The sequence below is a fragment of the Sciurus vulgaris genome (genome assembly GCF_902686455.1).
Source record: "Sciurus vulgaris genome assembly, chromosome: 1".
In the NCBI taxonomy this organism is placed as follows: domain Eukaryota; kingdom Metazoa; phylum Chordata; class Mammalia; order Rodentia; family Sciuridae; genus Sciurus; species Sciurus vulgaris.
The window spans coordinates 27,133,463-27,151,542 of record NC_136461.1 but is presented as its reverse complement, the minus strand read 5'-3'; positions in this window follow the sequence as shown (position 1 = coordinate 27,151,542).

The following is an 18,080-nucleotide window of genomic DNA, read 5'->3' as shown; positions in this document are numbered from 1 at the left end:
GGCTGACACTTCATGGAGGTCAAGCCTGGGCACAGGGCTGTGGTCAAGGGTGGGGACAGGACTGGAGGGACAGAGGGACCAGCGATTCTTGCCCTCACTCCCATGGCCACCTCCCACTTCTGCCTCCCTCCCTTCCTCGCAGGAGGAAAGATAATTCCCTTCATCCTCTTCTGCAGAACCAGGACCGTGCAGCCAAGGCCAAGGTCCTATTGCCTTGGATCCCATGTAGCCAAGGTCAAGGTCCTATTGCCTTGGCTCTGCCAGCCTCCTGCTGCCAGGATCCCACCTTCTAGCTCAGGCCACTTAGCAGGGCATTTCCCTAAACAAAGGCCCTAAAAGGAATCCCACTGTGGAGCTGTTAAGGAATCACTTCTTCTTTCCCTTTTTTCAACCTCAGTTACAGAAGAATGAGCCAGGGAGGGGTGTTCCCTGAGGAAGGAATGGCTGTCCTGTTCCAGAAACCTCTGCCTAAGTCTGGAAGCAGAAGGACACATAGACCTTTGGGGCCCTCCAGGCCCCTGTCATCCTGGAGTGGCACCTGAACCCTGACTCCTCCCATCCGCCCCCCCAGAAAAGTGGGGGCTCCCTTGGCCCGGCTTCCCCAGCGTCTCGGCCTATAGGGCTGTATCTCTCCCACTCAGCGGCAGCCATGCTGCTCAGTTCCTGCTCCTACCCTTGGGTCTGTTCCTCGGGCTCCAGCAGCAGCTCTGCCCTGGAGGATGGAGCCCCCTGCTCCTCCTGCCTTCCTGGCTGGAGCTCGGGAACAGGGACCCAGGTGGCAAATGCAGCTGATAACAAAGGCTTCCTGCTGAGGTCTGAGGTTTCTCCTGCAGGAGCTACTTCTCCAGCTAAATACCACCCTCTAGATACTTGGTAATGACCTTTTTAAGTCTCCACTTGCCTGCCATGGTATTTAGAGAGCAGCCTGGTCTCTGGGGAGGCAAAGGAAGGAATACTTAATTCACGGCCGGCCCCAATAAGAGAAGGAGGAAAAGGCTCACCTCTTCCCTCTGAAGGCTGATGCGGCACTAGCACAATCCTTCCTGCCCCGCAGCAGTGGCTCGACTCTGCAGGTGGCCACAAGGCCACATTTTAACAACTGCCACTCAGGCTTTCCAAACTGGTGTGCACAGGTGCATGCCCACACCGGCCCACGAGAATGCATGTGAGTTCTCCTGCACGTGTGCGTGTGCCAGCGGGAAGTGGGACCGTGTGGGGGTTCTGAGTGCGCATGACAGGGCATGGCATGTATCAGCCCCGTGCCTCCCATTCATGTGTGTAAGTATGTGAGGACGCTGGTGTGCTGGTGTGCATGCCTGGGCCACCAGAGATCACGATCTCGTCTGTGTGCACATGGGATACAGTGACGTCTCTGGGCCCATCGATAGCACAGGGTCTGCATGTGACTCGGCTAGACTGGGTCCTCAGGGACCACAGGGCAATTCCTGCAATACGGGAGCAAGCCCCCACAGGGAGGTGCCTGGGGTCCTCCAGGAAGCCAGGCAGGGGTTGCACAGGGTGGGAGGCACCTTGCTCCAGTTTCCCCCAAGTCCCAGGCACATCCAGCCAGCCATGTGAGCCCTGCCGCAGGCCCCGGCTCAAGTCTGCCCCCATCTTCTGGTCTAGCTTCTCCCCTCATCCCACTGCTTGGCGATGAGGAGTTTCAGAGTGGGTGAGCGTGGCCCTGCCCAGGCCTGGTGAACTCCGCATTGCCCACCTGCCCTGATCAGCTTCCCTGCACCTGGCAGGTTGATCCCATGCCCCAAAGCTGACTTCCCAGCAAGCCCCTGGCAAGTGACTCAGGTCTCAGCACAGTGCCTGGCACAGAGTGGGCCCTGGGGACCCAGGGGTGGAATGAACTAGCATAGTCACTAGGAGTGCATCTGAGGTAGAGCTGAACTCAGACGGTCACAGCCTCTGGGCAGCTGCAGCCGTGCTGGCGAGGACCTGCAGCAGTAGCCGGACACAGATGCCCGGACTTGCTCAGGAAAAGGTCAGGACTGTAAATTCAGACCTGGGTTATATTGCCATCCCGCAGAGCTGCCCAGACCCTCTTCAGGAACAACGCACGCATATCCCTAGCTGCTGGGAACTTGGACTGCTGTCCACCCTAGCTGGACCTCCTTGGGTTTGGTCGAAGAAAGCTGCCTCACCCAGGGTGGCACCCATTCCCCAGGGGCAGCTCACACCCGGTGAACTGAGCTGCAGGGATGCCAAGGCCGGATCCTTTGCTTCCACTCAGGATAACGCTAAAGGATCACCCCAGGGCCAGAGCACCCTGTGGGATCTGATGGGGCTGTGGTGGCAATCGCATCACAGTTGACCCCCTTCTGAAGAGCCCTGGTCCTTCATCCCTCTCCGGTTCTCACAGCCACCACCCCCAGGAATCTTTCTGCAGGCAAATCTCCAGCCCAGAGTCTCTGTCTGAGGAAAAGATGGGCGTTACCGCTGAGTAAGTGTCAGAGAAATCTAGGGACCTGGAGAGACGGACAACAGGGACAGTGAAAGGAGAAGGAAGAGGAGAGAGGAGGAGGTGGGGGCAGGCAGGGGACCAAAGGTGAACCTCTGCAGAACAGGATTGGCAGACTGCAGACTAGGAAGGACAGGTCTGAGAGACGGAGGGGAAGCCACAAGCGCCCACTGCAGAAAGTCAAAAACGCTTCGAGAAGGATTGGTCAAGAGCATCAAACTCCACAGAGAGGATGTGGCTGAAGACTTGGACCAGAGGGTCCCCAGAGCCATGGGTGGAAGCAGATGCTGCAGGGGCCAGCAGGGGGCAGGAGGGGAGGAAGCAGGGGAGGGGCTTAGGTGGTTCCTGGAAGAAGCGAAAGCAAGAAGAAAGACGGCTGGAAGTGGCGATATTAATTTGATCACCGTCACTTCTAAGCCAGAAGGCTGTAGCCATTTACGGCCCCCGAGGCATCTCGATATCTGCCCATGTGGGTTTTTCTTGTGCCATAAGCAAAATTAATAATCCCAACCACTTAAGCAAGAGAGATCCATTTCTTTGAACTAAGAGGACACTTGTCTCTACAGGAACACCCTACACATGAGTGCAAACACAGTAGCAGCTGGTGACAGCCTCAGCAGACCCTGGGGTCTACCTGGAGACACCCCACCCCCTTGCTCATTGTTGTGGGCATGGTTGATCTGTCATTTGACCTTGGAGGGCCGCCTGGAAAGGAAGCTCAGAGGCTACTGTTCTTACAGGGAGGTAACGCAGGGAACTGTAGTCCCCTTACTGAGGAACTCCCAGCTTGCCCCTGTTTGGGTCAGTTTTATACTTTGTGCAGAACTGGAAGATGGCTGCTTGCTCATTAGCCTGTGCAGGCACAGGTGGGGCGAGGAGGGAATGAAGAAGCTAGCTACAGGCGAGAAGCAAGTCTGGGGTTGGACTAGAAAGCTGGCTACAGGAGGGACTAAGAGCCAGGTCCTGGTAGACTCAGGTGGACTGAGCCTGAATCCTGGCCTCAATTCTGTGTCCGTTGCAGTAATTAAGGCCTATGGTTTTCTCAACTGTACTAAAAGAAGTCTTAAAGAATATGAGGTGGGACTGCTGTTGTGGATTCACACATTCAACAGAAAATTCAGTGCTGATCTTTCTGCTCTGACATGACCTCTATTCTCAAGGTCTTTTCATGGCCCAACATTGCTGGAAGAGCTCCAGCCATTGTATCTGCATTCCAGGTATGAGGGATGAGAACAAAAAGGTGGGGGGATCTCGCCCCTCAATTTTAAGGACTTTAAAAATAAGCCTTATACTTTTGCCTACATATCAGACAGAATTGAATCCCATGGTCACATCTAACTACGAAGAGGCCAGGAAATAGAGTATGAATATGTTGCCTGGCCAAATAAAAGGTTCTGTTAGCAATAAGGAAGGAGAATGGGTGGTAGGATGATCAACTAGCAGTTCCTGTCATGGCCTGTGACCTCAGGCAATTTCCTTGAGCCCTCTGGGCCTTGGCTTCTAACCTACAAGTGACAATAGCTTTTAGTGCTCTCCCTGCCAATTGGTATCTCAGCGTGGCCAAAAACTCAAATGCCTACAGAAGACGGTTTACATGAGACCATCGGGAGCGGTGGAGACTGGGGTGGACCAGACCTGCAGGCTGTCTAGAAGGAGCAGTCCCCATTCAACCCCAGCTCCCTGCAAAGACCAAATACTTTCAAAAGAAACTGAAAATCAGGTTTATACATACAACCTCCCTCATCTTAAATTTTGCAATAATTTTCTTTTTTAAAAAATCTGCCAGTTTCAAGATACACACGTGCAGCAGCACATGGGGATCTGTTGACTAACTGTGTCTCTGGGGCATTGGTGGGTCTGGCCTCAGGAGAAAGCTACCATGTTGGTTCTTGGCCTTTTCTCAAGACATCTCCATCTCTTTTGGGTATGATCCACATCCCTTCCCTGGTGACAAAGGCCTACTGGGCGAAGGGCAGTGTGGACATACCAGCTGAAAGTTAGTACCGACAGTATCTGGGTTGGTGGTCTGACACCTGCTCAGCTTGCAGATCACCGTTCTGTCCCTCATTCCTAGGAACGCGGAGCGTGCACGCAACCAAATCGAGGTCGTGAAGAAGACACAATGCCACTTGCATTTTCATCTTTTAAGCAGTGATTGCAGAAGTCAACATGATTTGGCCTGGTGGCAGGCCACAACTTAGGCCTGAGCCCCTGCCTGGTGACCTGACCTGTATCCCTGGGTAAAGCAGAGTGAAAAGCCCGCCAGCTTCCTGCACGCTCCACACCCTCGGCCATGTCTCAAAAGTCTTCTAAACTAATGCTCCTTTACAGGCTGGGTGAGTGCTGCTTACCCATAATTTCTGTTTTTTGTGCTCCAATTGTCCCTGCGTGGCCGTCCTAACAGAAGAAGGGGGATCCTCTTTGGGATGGCTTCTGTGCACTTTCCAATTTTCCCGAAGGCATTTTTGAAAACACCAATGCCTTCTAACACCAAGACATCTCCACTGTAAGATCCAGCTCGGCTTGACCTTCAGGGAACTCCTGCTTCCCTGTACAAAGTGGTTTCAGTGACTCACCCGCAGCAACAGGACTGCGCAGTCATATGGTGATACCTGGGTCAGATGCACATCAGCCCAGAGGCAGCGTGGCTTACGTCAGGGACCAAGCAGAATGTTAAAGTAATAAGCTCACATTGTTCTTTCCTGTTCAGCTCCACGACCTCTAGATACTTCTCATCATGTTCTAATACCCATTTCTCAATGTTTATTCTCTTTTTCTTTTCTGCACTCTAGTTAGCTCTTCCCCTCTCTTTTATAGATGACATACTCCTCTGAGATCCAACATATCACACTAAATATTGTCACCAAACCATGTGTTGAATTCGGATGCTGCCCAAAACCTCAGGAAACATCCACACTCGAACACCAATCTGTTAATATCCCTCTGGGCCAATGGGCCCACGTTTCACGCGCCTGCATTTAACTTCCTGTACTCAATTTATGTGGAGTAGTTTTTGCAGCTGATGGACTCAGGATGGTTTGTAATGGTGCCAATTTTACTCAAGGCTGTGCATCTTGCTCAAGTAAGATTGGACCTTGTCCACAGGCCTCCTGAAGTAGGACTCGTGAGATGTGTGCCTGGGTGTCATGACACTACTACAGACTGTGCACATCTAAAATTATCTCGGGCCTAATGCATGCTCTGCAGCCGGCATGGCACCAGAACAAACGGCATTGGCTATTCCAGGCAGGTTGTAGGAGTTGGCAGCTGGAAAACTCCAGCAAGTTTGGATTTTGCTAGTGGCATCTGCTCTAATGAAACCAGAGTAATCATTTCAAAACATAAATCAGATCAGGCCTCTCCTTTACTTTAGCTCTCCGGTAGCTTCCCATCCTCCAGCAGTCAGGATAAACCCAAGCCCTGGTGCTAATTACATCCTGAGAGGAAGTAGCCCTGGGCCTGCATCGTGGCCTCCCCCAGGGCCGTGTCCCCATCCCTTGCTCTGCTCCAGCTGAGGCCCCTGCAATCCGACTTGAATGCTCCAAGCCCACCACCACTGCCCTCTGCCATTTGCATCTGCTGTTCCCTCTGCCCACTGGGCTCTGGTCCTAAAGTGAATGTGGTCACCACCACATTATCATTTATTGTCACCTCCAAAGAAACACCTTTCTGCCCCTAGAGTGCTCCCCCGGTCATTCTCCTGCTTGCAACTCTGATTCCCTGCAAAACCCCCCTAGGCCCCTGAGGCTTTTGCTCTGTGTCGTGTCCGTCGGCATCTGCCCTGCTGGGCTGGAAGCTTCCCGAGGGCAGGCATCTTGGGTGTCTTGTTTGCTGCTCTTTCCCCAGCCTCTGGCTCAGTGCCTGCCCGTGGCACCATGCGTGTTCCAAAAGTCCATGCTGAATGGATGGGCTGTCAGAAGAAACCCAGAAGGCAGGCGAGACAGGAAGGGAGAGTTGGGTCCTGCTCTTTGCTGTGGCACCGGGAAAAGGCGCAGGCTGTCGGGAGGCAGGGGGGAAAATGGACGTCCCAATCACTGCCTGCAAGGCCCTTCTTCCAGCCGATCAAGGACACGTGCTCTCGCCCAGCCCTGCCCGCAGATAAAGTTGCCCAAAGGCACACAGAGGGCACATCCTGCCCTCTGCTTTGCCCCTCCCTGAGCCAGACTCGCCTCCTCTGGCAGCAGGTGGTGGAGCAGAGGCTGAAGGAGCCAGCTGCATCCATCACTCACAGGGAAGAGCCACAAATCCTGAGGTCTCTGTCTGCACCTGTCACGCTCAAGGGTAAACCTGCCACGGCCATGGTGCAGAGCCACTCCCCCCTGCTGACAGCTGTGCTGGCTCAGGGACTCACCCAGTGACAAATCTGTTGTCTGCTCAGCAGCATCCACTGACCGAGGCTGGGGCCAGGGCCGGGAGGCTGCTGGAGTCAGAAAAATTTACAGCCAAGTACTTCTTGGGTAAACTTTGCTGGGGACAAGACAGGGAGCTCCCACCGTGATGCCCAGTCAAGAGCCCAGGCTGCCCTAGCAGGAAGCACTGACACCGTGCCTGGGGGCCACCCATCGCCCCAACAGGGACTGAGACTTTTCAGGACAGGGTCTTGGTCATACCCCAGGTCCCCTTTCTTCTCCCCACACAAGACCTAGACCCCCAGGGGCTGCTCACGCCCACTTCCCTGTTGACCTGAAGACCACTCTCATTCCCTTTGAACTTGAGCGGTGGTTAAGAGCATCCACGCTGCAGTCAGACGGACCTGAACTTGAATTCCGGCTCCATACCCTCTGCACGACCCTGACAAGTTGCACCTCCCTCTCTTTAAGAAGGGCTCGCTGGAGGGCCTCTGTGCAGCCCCTGGTGGGAAACAGACTCTCGGAAGTGGCACTTTTATGGTCAAGATAACATCGTCATCATCATTGCTGTTTGTGACACTATCTATCTTCTCAGCACAAAGTGCATCAGCCAGGAGGAGGGGGCGCAGTCACCCTCGATGTTGCAGGAGGGGAAACCCAAGGCCAAGGGGCAGGATCATCTTCCTTGGCCACAAGCTCCTGCAGCCAGAGTCTGCTTTGTAAGAGGCGCTGGGGAGGAGCTGAGGTCCTGGAGGGCTCTCCCAGGAGCCCAGCCGCAGCCCCCACCTCGGGAGCACAGAGGCCCGCTCAGAAAATAGCAGACAAAGGGGTGCCTTTGGGACCCTCCTGCACCCCGCTCCTCAGAGCTCACCCCTGCCCCCTGGAGGCCCTGAGGCCGGGTGTGGTCTCCCCAGCCTTCCCACATGCCCCCCCTGCTCACCCTGGCCCCCATGCACACCCCTGCCCAGCACAGAACTCTCCACTCAGACCACCGCCCGCCCTGCCCTCCATGCCGCTCCACCCTTGTCAAGACCCCTGTCCTGTCTGTACCCCCTGCAGCCCCACCTTGGCACTCACTAAGTGACAGCAGGACATTAACCAAGCGCTGGCGCCTGTGCCCCAGGCAGCAGGGATCCATCTTCACAGGGTCCTTCCACAGTCACAACTTTAGTCAAAGAAATGGCCCTGGGGGCTGAACTCCAAGCGCAGAGGCAAGGCAGGCAGTGGGATTAGGGCACGGGCAGTTTTCAGGCCACTACTATCGTGGTTGCCAGGGTCACTTGCTTGGCCGCCGCATGTGGCCTTGAGCATCATCTCCTCTAGCTCCACCAGGCTGTGACTTGGCCAAGGGGTTTTCTCTGCCTCTTCTTCTCCCTTCCTCCCCTGCAGGAGATGAGCTGAAGGCCGAGTCACACTCTTGCCCAGCCACACAGATGATTGTCCCTCCCTCCCTACTTCTGGCCCCCAGAATCCCGTCCGTGGTCCACCCCAGAGGCCCAGCCCTGCCTCCCTGTCTTTTCTCTGCTGAGGCCCAGGACAGAAGGGGAGTGGAGCCCTACCCAGACAGCTCTGGCCTGGGGGAGGCTGCAGGCCAGATCCCCTTCTAGTCAGCATCCCCTGTCCCCTGCAGAACCAGCCTGGTCACTCTCTTGAGGACCCCACACCCTGCAAAGACTGCAGGCCTGGACTTCTCCCAGGGTCTCACGGGCAGAACAGCAGTGCACTTGCATGCAGCAGGTTCAATTAATATCTGCAGTATGGATGCCTTTGTGATAGTCCCCAGTTGTCACCCATCCCAACCCCATGCCCCGTCCTCCTTACAGGGGGGACACATATTCCCTCCAGGCAGACTGGTCCACACAGAGGTATTTATTTCCAAGCTGTGTCTCTCATCAAGAACCCCCCCCCCCCCCCTTTAAAGGACCTGGGAGAGGCCGATCAGCACACCTGCCTGCCTTGTGTTCCGCTCAGTGTGGCATTGCACACTCGGGCCCCAGCAGCGTCTTGAAGAATCCTCCTCAGCTGTTTACTTCCTGAGAATCTCCTGCCACCCCTCTGCAGGAAGCTCCATCCATCCTTCTCGTCCTTGTCCCTCTGAACAGTCCAGAGGGGCCAGCAGGCTCTGCTCACTCAGCTCCCCAGGCTGCTACCCAAGACCCCTGGGTCACTTGCACCCGCAACACACACACACTGGACTGCGTGACCACGCTCTGCAAAGTCTTCAGAAGAGCCACCAGGACCAGAAGTAGCCCTCCCCAGCCCTGAGTCTGCACCTTATCAAGCTGAATTTCTCTTTTCTCCCTATTGGCCACCTCCACCCCTAGGAGAGGGGCTGGGTGGAGCTGGCCCCAAGCTGGGGAGGCCTGGGTCACCTTCCTGATAGGAAGAGTAAGAGACCTGGAGTCAAGCCTGGATCCCAAGCTGGCAGCCCCACATGGCTAAGGACAAGTCCCTGTGCCTCTGGGAGTCCATTTCCTTCTCCACTGAGTAGATCCAACCCTGATCCCACAAGCCTGTTTAGAGGCTCCAAATCACGTACAGGGCACCTGCTGTGCCAGACTCTGGGATGGGCACTCAGACTACAGACACACCCAAGTCACAGCCCTGCCCACTGAGAGCGACCAATCTGTCATGGGGACTCTGGGGGCACCAGAGAGCTCTGCACCCCACAGGACACAACAGGGATCGTTGTACCTGACACCTATTAAGCACCCAGGCACTCTTCTTTTTGTGTTTTTTTCCAGTAAATATTTTAATGATGTGTGATAATCATATGCATTTATGGTGCAATAATCTGAAACGTATACAATATGTAATGGCCCCCTCAGGGCTGTAGCATTTCCATCTCCTTAAGCAGTTATCAGTCTTCGTGCCAGGAACCTTTGAACTCCTCTCTTCTGGTTCGTGATAGAATATGTAATAAGATATTGTGAACTGCAGCCACCCAATGGTGCTGCGGAATATGAGGATGTATGTCACTGTATTTTGGCACCCTCCCGTCCCTGCCCTTTCCTCTAGGGACCCTATCCTGCTGTCTGCTTTTATGGAATCATCTTTTCTAGCTTCCACAGATGAGAAAGAACATCAGGCACCCGTCTCCGTACCGCCAGCATCATGCTAAGCCTCACAGCCACGTTACGAGTAAGGTCATGATTGTCTCCATAGTACAGATGAGGAAACTGAGAGCCAGAGAGCCTAAGAACCAGCCAAGGGGCAATCCGGCTGCAGAGTCCCTCTGCAGTCTTGCCTCCAGGATGGACTCTGCCCCTCTACAGGAAGGTCTTGGCGACCATCTTCCTTCACAGGTAGAGGAGTCCCTTTGGAAAGAGCCGGCCTTTGTGCCGATGAGGGGGGGCGGAGAGCGCCATGCCTACACCTGGTGTACCTGCTATGGCAAGCCCAGGCAGAAGAAGACGAAGGAGAAGGCTCCTTCTGGAACCTCAGCCCTCCAGCAGGGAGCCTGATGCTGCGGCTTTGTGATGTCCACAAAGGTTGCTCCCTGGTGCTACGAAAGTGCCCCAAAGTAGAGACCCTGATCATTGCTGCCCTTCGTAAGGCACGTTCCAGGCACCAGGCAAGGACACACTCTGCTGCTCACACCTCCCCGTGGCTTGTGTGTGCAGAGCCAGAACTGAGACCCAGGCCTCCCTGACCACAAAGTGCCCCCTCTCACCCGTCACACCCTGCGTCTCCTCCGAGTCTCTCCACACCACCCAAGGGACTGGCCGCACACCCAGCAGAAGTGGGAAGCTTACAGCAGGTTCACAGGCCCAGATCTCCAGCCTGACCCCAGAATGGTCCATATCCATCAAAAAAACTGCCTCCGCAGGTGGGCGGACACTGGAACCAACATGTAAAACAAGCACTCAAGTCCCTTGATAAAATGATTGCCGCCATGTTATTTCATGGACCAAAAACTAATTTCCAAGCCAAACCCACATTATAAAACATCGGTAATGAAGAACATACTTTAAATATTAATGCCTAACTTTTCTTCCATTATTCATGAGGTTATGTATGTTAGATGATATAATGCATGAGTAAGAGACCCAGATATGTTTCTTGGAACACACGCGCGCGCGCGCACACACACACGTGTGTAGCTCAGACAGCTAATCATAATAAAGTTTCTTCAGTGTATTCTGCTCTACTCACTATATCAAGTGCAGTATGTGTATTATTGCATTAAGTCTCCTGAAAACCCAGAGAAGTGAGTTCCATTATTATGTCCATAGAAGAAGAAATAATTGAGACTGGGCCCCACAGGAAGCCAACAGCAGAGTGGAAACCTAGGCCAATGCTCTGAGCCTTACCTCATGGCTTATTTTAAAGGATATAAGTTTTGCTTTTGTTTTAAGCTCACATGTAAAGTGACTGAATTTAAAATTTCATAATTCTGTACATATATAACTTCATCCCCAATCCCCTACCCCGGCCCCAATCTGCTTCCAATAAGGTGGTCACCCTGATCCCTCCCAGAAAGGGACCCGGGGCCATTCCATGGGGCTTTGGCATGAGAAGGAAGTGCGCTGTTGCCCAGGCAGAACCAGGCCAGAGATGCCTGGACCTGAACACGGGAACATCTGAGGCCACTCCTAGGGTTTCCTGTCCCATCTCCAGGACTGATGCAGAAAGAACGTTGGCGAGGCCCCTCTCCAAGGGCAGCACTGTAAGTAGAATCAAAGAGTCACGTGGGGGCTGGGGAAGGCCTCAGGCCAAGGGACATCACAGCCACACTCAAAAGGGTCCATCCCCAGGTGACATGGGTTGTGTGGCAGAGCGGGGACAGTCCTTCCCGCCCTGTGTGGTTTTCGGGGGAGGGAACTGAGACTGGAGGAGCAGCCCCAGCTCCTGGTGGCCAGCTGGCCCAGGGCAGCTTTAATGTCACCCGCGCTGGGACCCCATTCCTGGAAATTCCATTTCGAAGCCCAGGCCTGGGCACTCTTTGAAACTCCCCTGGGTAATTCAACTGCACAAGCAGGATTAAGAGCCGGGGCTGGCAGAATAATGTGGATCTGCCAAGAGCAACAGGGACTGATAGAGTTAGGCCCTGAATCCACAGTAGGAGGGACCAACGGAGGCCTCACTCAAGCTGTGGGCCAGGCGCTGTGCTTAGGGCAGACTGAAATGCTGACACAGGCTTAGAGTCAGGAGGACACAGACACGGGTCACATAATCTGTGTGCGTGTGCATGTGTGTACACCAACACAGAAATGGGGCGAAGCTTCAGAAGGAAAGAGTAAGGAGCTCTGTGAGTCTTGACATGGTCTGGAAGGTCATGGAAAACCCTCTGTGTTCCTGTGCAAAGGCCCAGAGCAGGGTGGGAGGTCTGGCAGGTTCCTGGAAGGGACCCAAGGAAGGAAGAGTGAAGTCCAACGGCGAGGAAGCCAAGGGGCTTCAATGAGGCTCAGGAGGTGGGGCAGCAGCTCAGGCAGGGTTGGGGGGAGAAGCAGCCAGGGCAGGGAGTTCAGGCAGAGGACCAACACCAGCAGGTTTGCTTTTTCTTTTGCAATATTTCTAATTGAAAAAAAATCACATAACAAAGTCTGGCATTCTAAACTATTTTAAAATGCATGGTTCTATGCTTTTTTATTATCCACACTATGTAACCACCATCACTATCTAGTTCCAGAACATTCTGTCACCCCCCAAGTTAACCCCATACCTGTTTGCTATCACTCCCAGTCCCCCATCCCCCGTCCCTTCAGCCCCTGTCTACCCCTGATCGACACTTTGTGTGTGGAATTGCCAACTCTGGGCATTCTGGATGGGTGGAAGTTTACTACGGTAGCCTGCGTGTGGTTCCTCTCATTGCGCGTAGTATTTTCCAGGTTTACCCATGTGGCAGTACTTTGTTCCTTTTTATAATCAAACAGGATCGCCTTGTGTAGGTGCATCCCATTTTGTTTGTCCTCTCCTGGGTTGATGGAAAGTTCGGCAGTTCCATTTCGAGGCTATTCTAAGCCCTGCTGCTATGAACATTCCTGCACACGCTTTTGTGGAAACATATGTTCTCAATTTTCTTGGATATACACCTCAGAGCGGAATTGTTGGATCGCGCGGTCGTTCTATGTTTAACTTCCTGCAGAGCTGCCAAACTGCTTTCCACGATGGCTGCGCCATTTTATAGCAGCGGGCGAGGGCTCCAATTTCTCCTCCTCCTTGCCAACACTTGTTATTTTCCATTTTGTTTTTTTAATGAAGCCATCCTAGTGGGTGTAAAGTGATATCTCATTTTTATTTTCATTTCCCTAATGACTAATGATGTGAACATTTTTTTGTACACTTATTGGCCATTTTATGTCTTTTTTTTTTTTTTTTTTTTTTAAAACTGTCTATTTAAATCCATTGCCCATTTTTCAATTGGGTTGTTTGTCTTTTTGTTGTTGAGTCGTAAGTGTTCTTTGTATATTCTGGATATTAGACTCTTATCAGATATATAACTTGCAAATAGCTTCTCCCATCCTGTAGGCTGTGTGCTCATTCTCTGGATAGTGTCCCTTCATGCATAAACATGTTTTAATTTGTTGAGGTCCGGTTTATCTACTTTTTCTCTTGTTGTTTTTACTTCTGTTGTCATATTGAAAACATTTGCGCAATATAAGAACACTAAGATGTACACCTTTGCTTCCTTCTAAGAGTTATATAGTTTGAGCTCTTATAGTTAGGTGTTCGATCCATTTTGAGTCCATTTTTTATATGGCGTGAGGTAGAGGTGCGAATTTATTCTTTTGCGTGTGGATGATAAGTTGTCCCAGCATCACCTACGGAAAAGACTATTCTTTCTCCATTGAAAGCTTTTGATACCTTGTCAAAAATCAGACACATACAATTGTTTGTGGACTCACTTCTTTTCTATTGATCTCTATTTCTCTTCTCAAGTCAGTACCACATTGTTTTGATTATTGTGCCTTTGTAGTAAGTTTTAAAATCTCAAACTGTAAGTCCCCCAACTTTGTTCTTGTTTTTCAAGATTTTTGACTACTTGGGGTCCCTTTCATTTCCATAAAGGTTTTAGGATTGGTGTGCCCTTTTACTCTAAAAGAACAACTTAATCATCTTTAGAGAATGACCCAGAGTCTTCTGCACCCATAATTGAGTTCTGGCATGATTTTTAAAGATACAATTATGTTTGTGCCTCTTGATGTTGCTTTCAAATGTGAAAAACAACATCTGGATTGATTCCTATTTCTGTCACTTACTACAAATGTGATCTTCTTTTGGGGAGTGGGGTACTAGGGATTGAATTCAGAGGCACTCAATCACTAAGCCACATCCCCAGCCCTATTTTGTATTTTATTTAGATTCATTGAGTGACTTAGCACCTCACTTCTGCTAAAGCTAGCTTGAACTTGCAATCCTCCTGCCTCGGCCTCCTGAACTGCTGAGATCACAGGTGTGTGCCACTGCACCCAACGCAAATATGATCTTAAGCAAAATGCTTAACTCTTCTGTGTTTCAGTTATCTTGTATGTGACATAAGGGTAAATATTATAAGACTTGTCATAGGCCATTTTTTTGTTACTATAATGAAGTACCTGAGGCAGAGAACTTATGAAAAAAAGAGGTTTATTTAGCTCACTGTTCAAGCTCAGCTCTAGTGAGGGCCTTCTTGGTTGCATCACATCTTGGTAGATAACAATGGCAGGAACATGTGTGCCAGGGAGAGACCACATCTTGGAACAGGAAGCAGAGAGACGGGTTGGGTGAGGCCAGGCACCATCTCTTGAGAACTAACCAAAATCCCATGAGAAGTACTTCAATCTCTTCCAAGGGCATATGCCCAGTGACCTAAAGACCTGCCTCTGGTCCCCACCTCCCTGTATTGCCACCCTGGGGACCAAGTACCTATTGGATGAACCTTGGATGACAACCACATCCAAACTGTAGTGCCCCTCATGAGATTCCATGCAGGTGACACAGAGGAGTACACGAGGAGTACCCGGGACTGTGCCAGGATATGGGGTCACTCTGACACTAGACCCCAGTGGGTCCGGATCTGTGACTCCCAGTGACTTGATGACATTCCTGGCACCATCTTATCTGTGGCATGCTGACCCCTGTGACTCTTCCCTCTCACCATTCTTCCTGCCCTGGGCTTCTCTTGACACCACATAGTGAATACCAATACAAATTAGCTACTACTTTCATTTTTAAATAACACAAGGAAAGCATTTACCTAGTGCTTATTCCACATCGGGCTCAGTTCCCAAAAGTTTACTGTATTACTCAATGTTTATAAAAGCCTGTTTAGAGGCCACCATTATTTTCCCATTTTACAGATAGGTAACTGAGGCTCACAGCATCACACAGCTAAGAAATAGCTGAACCAGGATTCAAACCAGGGAGTCTGACCCCGGCCAGCGCCTGTGTTCATAATACCTGTACAAAGCAAGACCCTCACTCAATTCGGGGGCCCACGACAAAAACTGCCAGACTCCCCCGTCAAATCAGGCAAGAGCTGCCTCCTCTCCACCTCTGTGTCCATGGGCTGCACGCTGCGCCGTCAGTGCCCTCTCTGGGCCCACTCGGCATTCTTCCCAAGCCTTCCTCCTGTCTCTAAACCAGCAGGAGCCACTCCAGAGAGTGTGGGGCCACCTCCCCTCGCTGTGCTGAGCCACAAAATCAAGTCCCCAGTAGTTACAGGGGGAGGGAGGGGAGAGGTGGCCGTGTGAGAGTGGACACACAACCACGTGGCGTGAAGTCCCTTGGAATAGAACTCCTCCTGGCTCGTCCTTGGTTCGTGACCGCCAGGGAGCCTCTGGGGCCCCTCTGACATTTACCTCAGCCTCAGGGCAGAATTATCAGAAATGAAGAGGGACCAGCATCAGAAACAGCCCTTGGCCTTGGGAAGCAACGTTTCATCACAGTAGAAACTACAACAGGGAGTCCCAGCACCTTCTCATGACGGCATCGGTTCCACCAGACGAGGGTCCCCGGCCCCAGGACCTCCAGGGCTGCCCCTTCTAGCAAACACGGTCCAGGCAGTGGGGACGGCTTCTAGCCAAGCGCCCATGACCGTTGCTCAAGCCTGAAGGGTCTGGTGGAGACCCTGGCCTGCCCCAGCCTCCAGTGAGGGGGGAAGACACTGTAGACAGGGTCACCTCCATCGCTACTGACCACGCCGACGACTCACTTCCTCCTATGTCTTCATTCACCAAAAACTCCCAGGCGCTCTTTTTCTGATTTTTCTTCATCATTTCTAAAAGCAAAGTGGTGGTGGGGGGCGGAGTGGGTATTTGCCAAGCTGATCGCAATTCCGGGTGCTAATAAAGTGTCAATTAAGATTGATTGTGCAGCCCAGAGCTCTGGGAGGTTGCTGGTTTATGCTAATGTTTTAAAAGTCTATTTCATATGCCTTTATGTCGAGTCGTTTCATTAGGTTTATTAAGAACCCAATTGATACATTTCTTGTTGACTCCAAATATTCCTAAGGTGATTAATTCTGAACAATGGGGTTAATTAGTCTGCAGACTTTGGAACATTTCTCTAGGCGGGAGCTTAAGAAACCAGTTTCCAGGGAATGTAATCTCCAAAAGAATTACATTCCTTTCTTCTAAAGGAAAGGGGAAAAATTCTCCCTGGGGAAAAAGGGACGGCTGTGATCTCACGGAGAGTTAAATGAGTGGTAAACTCTAACGAGTCTCTGTGGGTTGATTTTTTTTTTTTTTTAATTCCCATCCCCCCACTGACTTTTTTTTCACTTTCTGAGTTAGTATGTAAATAGCTTGAATTGGGGAGGCAGGTGTATCTGGGGATAGGACAGAGGGTCCCGGAGGAAGAGACCAGTCTGGGGACCAGAAAATAAAGATACCCTTTCCTGCCTCCAAAACAGATGTGCGGCTCACCCCCACCCCACCCCCCCAGAACCTTCCGTCTCTGGGACCTCATTCCTTCATCCATAAAATGGGGACAATGACATCCGCCCTTCCCTGCCGGCCCCACGCTTCTGTGAGGGTGAGATGAGATCACACGTGTGAAAGTCCTTTGAGAATAAAGTCTTTTTCTTTTCTTTTTTTAACCTTTAAGAGGTTAAAAAAAAAAAAAAAAGGACCCATTTTAGAAGTGGGCTTTTTTAAACCCTTTTTTTATATTATTATTCCTTCATGAAAGGGTTCCTTCTTGTAGCTGGGATTTTTCATCTCGTGTTAAAGAGAGAGAGGGAGAGGGAGAGAGTTTTAAAAATAGCTATTTTAATGAAAAGAACAGCTCCCCTGAAGAACTGGGCAGCCCTTTCTGCAGGCTTTGCTGCCGAAACTCACGGTCCAAATTGATTTTTTTTCCCCCTCTTCTTTAAAGGTAAGTGATGAAATACTGTGGGTTTGAAAGGGCTGACATTTTGGGTAGCAATTAAACTCAGTCCCATCTAGCCGAGCGGCAGCTGGTGGCGGGCCGGCTCGTTATGGGGGAAAGGAAAGCAGAGGATTACGCGGTGGGCCGAGCCGGCTCTCAGAAGAGCTCAGGCCCGCTGTCTGGAGCCAGGTAATTAGATTTAACAAGCTGGCCTGTCCCCAGCCTTCCCCTCCCACTCAGGGCAGGGTGGCCAGGCCCCCAGGGACCCACCTCACACCCCCTTGCCAGGGGTGCGGCAGGCAAGTCAAGGACCCTGATCACCACAGTGATGGAGGTGGGAGATATGAATGTTGAGTTGCTAATGACCAGACCAGAGGCAGCCACAGTTACGAATTCATGGCAAATGGAGATGGCAGGGCCAGCCGCATCATTAGAATCAGCCCAAGGGCGAGGCGCTTCTGACAGGTCAATGGGATGTGCTGGGAGACATGCATGGGGAGGAGCAAGGCTGCAGCGGCGGGCGGGCACGTGGCTAGCATCCTGCCCTAATCAGGCGCCCTGGGAGGCAGGGCTGTAACAAGTCCCACTTCCAGGCTCTTAGAAAAAGCCGTGGCCCAGACTCCTCCTCCTACAGGGATTTCTGACCTCTCCGTGGAGCCCCACGGACCAGGCTGGCCCCAGGAATCACCTGTGCAGAGTGGGCATCTTTCTTTTGCCCTGTTCTGCAGGTGGGTCTGACATGCCGCCAGGACTGGGAACCCCTGTGGAGGTGCAGGCTAATGGTTCAGCCCTGAGTCCAGACTCAGCCCCGTGCCACACACTGGGTGTCTGCTCATGGGCTGCCGCCCATCGTCCTCTGGTAGCAAGACTCAAGGCCTCAGGCTGTCGTCCGCCAGTTCTCTCAGCTACACTCCACCACTCCAAGCTATCAATGACTTCCGGGGGGACAACAGATCAAATCCAATGCT